Source organism: Dendrobates tinctorius, unplaced genomic scaffold (genome assembly GCF_039654945.1).
Source record: "Dendrobates tinctorius isolate UK_male_01 unplaced genomic scaffold, ASM3965494v1 ptg000202l, whole genome shotgun sequence".
Taxonomy (NCBI): domain Eukaryota; kingdom Metazoa; phylum Chordata; class Amphibia; order Anura; family Dendrobatidae; genus Dendrobates; species Dendrobates tinctorius.
The window spans coordinates 6641253-6650554 of record NW_027361869.1 but is presented as its reverse complement, the minus strand read 5'-3'; positions in this window follow the sequence as shown (position 1 = coordinate 6650554).

Here is a 9302-nt window from a genome sequence, read left to right as displayed (position 1 = left end):
TGTCTCTTTCCGTGTGGACGGCACTTCCGAGCTACAACTGGCTGTGTTGAAGCCCAGGAAATAGGAGGGTGTAGGCAGAGGCCTACTGTCTTTGGAATGCGGAGACAGCAGGAGAGACTGCCATCCACACAGCAGGGGAACAGCTGACGTTACTGAACCCCACTGAGACACGGCAGCAAGTGTCTCTTTCCGTGTGGACGGCACTTCCGAGCTACAACTTGCTGTGTTGAAGCCCAGGCAAAATCTGGGTGTAGGCTGAGGCCTACTGTCTTTGGAATGCAGAGACAGCAGGAGAGACTGCCATCCACACAGCAGGGGAACAGCTGGCAGTGCTGAACCCCACTAACACTTGAACGAATGTGTTTGGCTCTGTGGAGACGACACTTCTGAACACCAACTGACGCTGTTGGAGCCCAGGATTAGGCGAGGAGCAGGCTGGGGCCTGTTGCTTTTGGCAGGTGAAGGCAGCAGGAAACTTGCCATCTCCACAGCAGGGGAACAGCTGGCAGTGCTGAACCCCACTAACACTTGAACGAATGTGTTTGGCTCTGTGGAGACGACACTTCTGAACACCAACTGACGCTGTTGGAGCCCAGGATCAGGCGTGGAGCAGGCTGGGGCCTACTGGATTTTGGCAGGTGTAGGCAGCAGGAGACTTGCCATCTCCACAGCAGGGGAACAGCTGGCAGTGCTGAATCCCACTAACACTTGAACGAATGTGTTTGGCTCTGTGGAGACGACACTTCTGAACACCAACTGACGCTGTTGGAGCCCAGGATTAGGCGAGGAGCAGGCTGGGGCCTGTTGCTTTTGGCAGGTGAAGGCAGCAGGAAACTTGCCATCTCCACAGCAGGGGAACAGCTGGCAGTGCTGAACCCCACTAACACTTGAACGAATGTGTTTGGCTCTGTGGAGACGACACTTCTGAACACCAACTGACGCTGTTGGAGCCCAGGATCAGGCGTGGAGCAGGCTGGGGCCTACTGGATTTTGGCAGGTGTAGGCAGCAGGAGACTTGCCATCTCCACAGCAGGGGAACAGCTGGCAGTGCTGAACCCCACTAACACTTGAACGAATGTGTTTGGCTCTGTGGAGACGACACTTATGAACACCAACTGACGCTGTTGGAGCCCAGGATTAGGCGAGGAGCAGGCTGGGGCCTGTTGCTTTTGGCAGGTGAAGGCAGCAGGAGACTTGCCATCTCCACAGCAGGGGAACAGCTGGCAGTGCTGAACCCCACTAACACTTGAATGAATGTGTTTGGCTGTGTGGAGACGACACTTCTGAACACCAACTGACGCTGTTGGAGCCCAGGATCAGGCGTGGAGCAGGCTGGGGCCTACTGGATTTTGGCAGGTGTAGGCAGCAGGAGACTTGCCATCTCCACAGCAGGGGAACAGCTGGCAGTGCTGAACCCCACTAACACTTGAACGAATGTGTTTGGCTCTGTGGAGACGACACTTCTGAACACCAACTGACGCTGTTGGAGCCCAGGATCAGGCGTGGAGCAGGCTGGGGCCTACTGGATTTTGGCAGGTGTAGGCAGCAGGAGACTTGCCATCTCCACAGCAGGGGAACAGCTGGCAGTGCTGAACCCCACTAACACTTGAACGAATGTGTTTGGCTCTGTGGAGACGACACTTCTGAACACCAACTGACGCTGTTGGAGCCCAGGATTAGGCGAGGAGCAGGCTGGGGCCTACTGGATTTTGGCAGGTGAATGCAGCAGGAGACTTGCCATCTCCACAGCAGGGGAACAGCTGGCAGTGCTGAACCCCACTAACACTTGAACGAATGTGTTTGGCTCTGTGGAGACGACACTTCTGAACACCAACTGACGCTGTTGGAGCCCAGGATTAGGCGAGGAGCAGGCTGGGGCCTGTTGCTTTTGGCAGGTGAAGGCAGCAGGAGACTTGCCATCTCCACAGCAGGGGAACAGCTGGCAGTGCTGAACCCCACTAACACTTGAACGAATGTGTTTGGCTCTGTGGAGACGACACTTCTGAACACCAACTGATGCTGTTGGAGCCCAGGATTATGCATGCCGCATGCAGAGGCCAATGGGCAGCGGTTTTTATGGAGGTTGTTGACTACTACTGATTCTAACCATGCTCCACTTAGGCCTCTGGCTCCACTGTCTCTACTATTTACCCTGGCCTCCAACCCCGCCAGCTACATCTCTGAAGTGGCGTCAGCACAATCTACACTTGTTCCTGTGTTACTGGTGCTCAGTCCCGTCAGTTGATCCCCTGATGTTTGTCCGGCAAGTTCGCCAGCTCTGTCCTCATTCCCACTACTGGTTATGGGAATGTGGACAGAGCAGGAGACCTTGCCGGACACACATCAGGGGATAAACTGATGGGACTGAGCCACAGGAACACAGAAACAAGTGTAGATTGTGCTGACGCCACTTCAGAGATGTAGATGGCGGGGTTGGAGGCCAGGGGAAATAGTAGAGACAGTGGAGCCAGAGACCTAAGTTGGGCATGGTTAAAAATCAGTAGTGGTTTGAATGTTGATGGAGCTGGTGACTTTGCCGTCCACACAGCAGGGGATCAGCTGGCGTTACTGAACCCCACTAACACAGGAGCTAGTGTGTTTCTCTGTGCAGACGACACATCTGAGCGACAACTGGCTGTGTTGAAGCACAGGGATTATAGTTCAGGTGGTAGAAAAATGAACACACCAGCAGACCTGGATACAGTTGCCAACCACTAATTTAGTCTGTAAGAGGAATGGCAAAGTCTTTGGAGATCCAGGCCTTGTTCATTTTCAGAAAAGTCAGCCGGTCAACATTATCGGAAGATAGTCGCGTGCGACGGTCTGTTAGTACACCACCTGCGGCACTAAAGACGCGTTCCGATAATACACTGGCAGCAGGGCAAGCCAGCACCTCCAATGCATACTGGCTAAGCTCTGGCCATGTATCCAGCTTAGAGACCCAAAACTTGAAGGGGGAAGAGCCATCTGGGAGTACAGTGACAGGGCAAGACATGTAGTCTGACACCATCTGACGGAAGCGTTGCCTCCTGCTGACTCGAGGCGTCGCTGATGGTGTAGACAATTGTGGTGGACACACAAAACTTTGCCACATTTGGGCCATAGTGGTCTTGCCTTGTGCTGCGGCGCTGCCTCTGCTCCCTCTTTGTGCAGAGTTTCCTCCACTGCCTCGACGCACAGAGCTGCTTTGTAAAGCACTAGCAACAATGCTGTCGGGTGGAATGGAAAACATTATGGACTGCACCAGTGACTCTTCGTACTCCCGCAGTTTACGCTCCCGGTTCAACGTTGGTATGAGCCTTTGTACGCTGTCCCGGTAGCGAGGATCTAGGAGGGTGTACACCCAATAATCAGCCGAGACGAGAATGTGGGCAATGCGGCGGTCGTTTCTCAGGCACTGCACCATGAAATCAACCATGTGCTGCAGACTCCCAACTGCCAAAGAACCGCTGTCCCCTGTTTGAGGCGTGACCTCGGCCTGCTCTGCATCACCCCACCCTCGCTGTACATACTGAGTAGAGGTTTGTGTACCTCCCTCCTCTGGAGAGATGTCTTCCTCCTCCATCGACTCCTCCTCATCCTCCTCACAAAGTGTCCCCTGCCTAGGCCTTTGTGAGGAAACACGTAGCGCAGACTGTCCAGAAGCAGATGGCATTTGGGACTCCTCATCCTCCACCTCTTCCGAAACCTCATCCCTTAGTGCTTGCAGTGTTTGTTGAAGCAGGCAGATAAGGGGGACAGTCATGCTGACTAGTGCATCATCTGCACTCGCCATCCGCGTGGATTCATCGAAGGCACGCAAAACGAGGCAGATGTCCTTCATAGAGGCCCACTCAATGGTGCTGAAGTGTGAACGGCGCACAGTGCGACTTGTTTGCGCCTGATGCAGCTGGTACTCCATGACTGCTGCCTGCTGCTCACACAACCGCTCCAACATATGTAACGTTAAATTCCACCGGGTGGGTAGGTCACATATGATGCGATGTTCCGGAAGGCCAAATCGTCGCTGCAGAGCAGCGAGGCGCGATCTTGCCGTGCTGGAACGCCGCAAGTGAGCGCACTCTATGCGGACCTTGTGCAACAGTGCATCAAGATCCGGATAGTCCCTCAGAAAGCTCTGCACGACCAAGTTAAGCACATGTGCCAGACATGGGATGTGTGTGAGGTTGCCTAGGCCAAGAGCTGCCACCAGATTTCGGCCATTGTCACACACTACCAAGCCCGGCTGGAGATTCGCTGGCCCAAACCACACATCGCTCTCCTGCTTGATAGCATTCCAGAGCTCCTGCGCTGTGTGGCTTCGATTCCCCAAAGAAATTAATTTGAGTACAGCCTGTTGACGTTTGGCCACGGCTATGCTCATATCGGTCGTAACAGGCTCCTGCTCTGCTGTTTCTGAGGAACTTGAGTAGGAGGAGGAGTCTATGTGTACAGACTGGAGTCCTGCAATCCGTGGCGTTGGAAGAACACGTACAGCGCCACTCTCCAGATCTGTACCCGGCTCCACAACATTGACCCAGTGGGCAGTGAGGGAAAGGTATCGTCCCTGTCCATGGTTACTGGTCCACGCATCGGTGGTCAGGTGGACCTTGCTACTAACGGCGTTTAGTAGCGCATGTTTTATTTTGCCCTCAACATGTTTCTGCAGGGCAGGGACGGCTCGCCTGCTGAAATAAAAGCGGCTGGGCACGTTGTATTGGGGGACTGCCAATGCCATTAAGTCCCGGAAGGTGTCCGTGTCCACCAGCCTGAATGACAGCATTTCAACTGCCAGAAGTTTGGCAATGCCAGCATTCAGAGACTGTGCTCGGGGATGGTTTGCCGAGTAAGGGCGCCTTTTATCCCATGCCTGTGCTACCGATGGCTGTGATGGATGGGAACGTGCTGCTATGGGTGGAATCTGACAGGGTCTCCGGACAACAGTGGCAGAGGTTCTTCCTTGGCGATCCTGTGAGGAAGCCGAACCAGCAGTGTGTGAGCTGGAGGAAGAGGCCCCAACACGAACTGAAGAGGTGGTAGGTGGTGCTGTACGTTGGCCTACGTCTTCAGGGTGTCTCTGCAACTCCAACTCGTGCTTGGTGCGCACATGTTTCCACATATTTGTGGTATTGAGGTTGCTGACATTTCTCCCTCTTTTGACTTTCTGATGACACAGCTTGCATTTGACAAAGCAAATGTCATCTGCAACTGTGTCAAAAAAGGACCACGCACTGCAAGTCTTGGGAGCGCCCGTTTTGCCTTTCAAATGAGGAATGCTCCTAACGGGTGCCGAAGTGGAGGGTACAGGCAACCAAGTCTTCCCCCTCCCTCTGCCTCCTGTTTTGGCCGGTAGGGGAATCTCTTCCTCCGAGCTGCTCCCACCACCTTCCTGTTCCTCACGCCATGATGGGTCAAGGACCTCATCATCTTCCCTCCCCCCTTCAAACAGCTGCTTCTCCGGGTTGTCTCGCCAGCACTGTACGCACCAGAAAGTGGCAACTGAGTCTCGTCATCATCTGATGCGTACTGAGGTGTGCTGACCATAGGCACTGGCCCACTCGCCTCTTCAGATTCAGAGGGACAAAGAAGTTGCGCATCACTGCATACTCCCTCTTCTTCACATTCAGGAATGCTGCTTGGCTGGCCCCCTCTCTCCAAGCAAACAGATTCCGAGAACAGAAGTAGAGACTGTGATGGCTCCTGTCCATGTCTCTCTGACTGCCTGGGCACTTTGGCAGGTGGTGAAGAGACAGATGGTTGCTCTTCGGTGCTCTGGTCCTGAGAGGCTGTGGAAGTAATTGAAGTCGATGCGTTAGCTGCCATCCATCCGACAACGGCTTCAATTTGTTCCTCCCGTAGCAGTGGGGTACGTTGAGGTCCTACAAAGCAGCGCATAAAGGACTGTTGCCTGCTAAAACTGGGGGATGCTGATCCACTGGTGCCCGCAGCAGGCCCAGAATCCCCACATCCTCTACCTGCAGAATCCCCACGTCCTATCCCTGCAGAATCCCCACGTCCTCTCCCTGCTGAAACTCCACGCCCACGCCCACGCGCCTTACTCCCTGCCTTCTTCATCTTGCCAGACTGCTTAAGATAGGCAGAAAAGTACAAAAGGGGGCCTTAGTGTGCTTATTCCTGAACAGCTGGTTACAGGTACAAGAAACACTAATTTTATGAAGTGTGTGTGTGTGGACTACACTTTAATAGGAGCTGATGTGGCCTACACAAGTTCCAAATGTAGTGTTTGGTGAACTTTTTTTGTTGTTTCTTTGTTGGAAACAAACTCAAAGTATGTGAACAAAGAATTGAAACTGATAGTATCACCAACTTTTTGGAGCTATTACAATGCAGGCAGGTAACCTACAATGCAAAAGATGAGGCTCCAAAAAAATTGGGTAATACTAATCTGGCTGGGCCGGCAGGGCACAAGCCAGAAAAAAAGGCTCCTCTATCTACTCCTATATAGTGTTTGCAACCAACCAATGTTGATGGATACGGATGGATGCACACTAATAGGAGAAGAAAAAATGAGCTGCACTCAAAGACAAATATGTGTGAGGCAGTAACGCATGTTGAGCGTCCTACAACCAGACGTAGCTGCAGGACACTCTACTCAGCGTGAGCTGCACTCACACACAGTCAGAGACCTCTCAGACAGCCGTGAACAGTGTAGCTAAGTGGGCACTGGCACTGACAGGCTGCAGAAAGGCTCCGCTGTGTACTCCTATATAGTGTTTGCAACCACCGTAGATGGAGACGGATGGATGCACACTAATAGAAGAAAAAATGAGCTGCACTCAAATAAAAATATGTGTGAGGCATTGACGCACGCTGAGCGTCCTACAACCAGACGTAGCTGCAGGACACACTACTCAGCGTGAGCTGCACTCACACACAGTCAGAGACCTCTCAGACAGCCGTGAACAGTGCAGCAAAGTGGACACTAGCACTGAAAGGCTGCAGAAAGGCTCCGATGTCTACTACTAGTGTTTGCAACCAACGTATATGGATACGGATGGAAGCACACTAGATTGAAATTATGTAAAAAATGCAGCTCAAAAATTAAAAGATGTATGAGGCAGCAGTGAGGCACGCTGGGCAGCCTACAACCTGACGTGGCTGCAGGACCCACTCCACAGCGTGAGCTGCACTCACACAGCCCTTGCAGACAGCTGTGAACACTGCTGCTAGGGCAAAGAAGGCTACAGTGGTGGTTTATGTAGCCTGGGTAAAGCACTAGATGTTTGGTGGAATCGCTATTTCTAACTGTCCCTCACAGTCTTCTACAGCAGCCTGTCCCTAACTGAATTCACAGCAGAGTGAACCAGAAATGGCGGCTGCGGTGGCTTTTATAGTGCATCATGACATCATTTCGGCAGCCAATCACAGCCATGCCAATAGTTAACATGCCTACATGCCTAACAGGATGTGCCCACACTTCGGAGGATTCCCATTGGCTTAATCAAAGCAAGCAGGCTCATAGCATGATGGGAACTTCCGATTCCGGTATCCGATATGACAAAAGTATCGGAAGTCAGTATCGGAATTCCGATACCGCTAATATCGGCCGATACCCGATACTTGCGGTATCGGAATGCTCAACACTAGTCATCCACCATTTTATTAGCTTAGTCATTAGTGATTTGAGCTTTAATTTTACATTTCTGTCTAAATTTGTGAGGATTTTCTAGTTGCATACATTGCACATATGCTGAAGGTGCTGCTCTAGGCCTTGTTCAAAGTCCAATTTTTGCATATGCAGAAAAGGATTTCCAGTTTGTCAAGGAGTGCTTCCGGCTAATTCATTAATTACTCCGAATATTTTAAGGGATATCCAGAAAAAGAAGTGGGGCACAGATCTAAGTACAGAGTTTTAATTAGGTCAAATAGAAATAAAAAATTCTTCTCACCTTTTTGGTGTCTTGATGCTCAGCGTATAACCCTGTGTTTGGGTACTGGAGTAATCGTCTGGATCTGCTGGCCTGCAGCTCAAAACAGGTGAAACGAACTACCTTGTAGGAGATTCGTCAAAGAATGCAGAAAAGGATTTCCAGTTTGTCAAGGAGTACTTCCGGCTGATTCATTAATTACTCCGAATATTTCAAGGAATATCAAGTTTTTTATTAGACATAATTTTATGTATAGCCGAAATGCATTGTGTTTTTATGCCTAATAAAAAACTGGATATTCCTTGAAATTTTCGGAGTAATTAATGAATCAGCCAGAAGCACTCCTTGACAAACTGGAAATCCTTTTCTGCAATTTTTGCATATGATTTTCTCAGATAGCACTTGTACCTGTGATAGTCTACAGTATTGGACCATTCACATTCCGATTTTTTCTTCGGACTGAAAGGTCTCCGTAAAATATCAGAGACATGTCTCATTTTGACCTGAGGGTCGGATCCAAATCAGCGTTGCAAGTCAATGGGTCCATGAAAAATATCATACCGTTCTAAGATGACATCTGAATGCGGTCCGATTTTCACTGTCAGAATGGAGAAGGTGAAGAATTTTTTTTTTTAATTTCTCTACGTACAAGAAAATCAGATGACATTCATAGTATTAGGCGTCTGGGTTCTGCGTCTGCTCTGCAGGAATCCAGAGCCTCACATTGTGCGGTCTCCTGCTGTCTATCTACTGCAGAGAAGATTACTTTGCAACAGACCGCTACAGAGACTAAGTTGCTCTGTGCTCCTACTGGGCATGCTCACGAGACGATCTCCCATTGGAGATCAGGAGTCATGTGCCCAGGTCCTGCTCCAGATCTCATTGGTCCATCTCGGAGATCTGGAAGGTCCCGCACGGCTATAAAAAGCGCGCATGGCCGTTCGGCCATGCGCGAGTATAGACTTTTCAAGCTATGTGTGTATGGTGATGGATGTATGACTCTGGTGACTGACTCATTTGAAACCCCTTCCCTCTGATATTACGCATGTGGATAGGGAATTAGTGCAGCAGTCAGCACCAGTCAGTGGCAAGCCTTAGGCCACTGTGCACACCGCACCTCTACTCTAGCGTCTGACATTGCTCCTGCTTCCAAGCTTTGTCGACTAGCGGCCATGCCCTACGCCATGCTGCAGTTGCAGCCCTCCTTGGCATCCGCAGTAGCGACACCGCACACATGGTAGGTCTAGACGGATGCAGCTCCTCTGCCTTGGGGTCCTGCTCCTGTGACCAGATACCGTGTGTGCATTTTCCTGAGGTCTGTGATACTAACAAGCTCAGTGTTTTTGTATGTTTATGTTGCGGCGCCTCTGTGTGTGAACAGAGCCCACTTTGCGCACTTCGGGTGAAGTCTAACCCATGCGCTTTATACCGCCA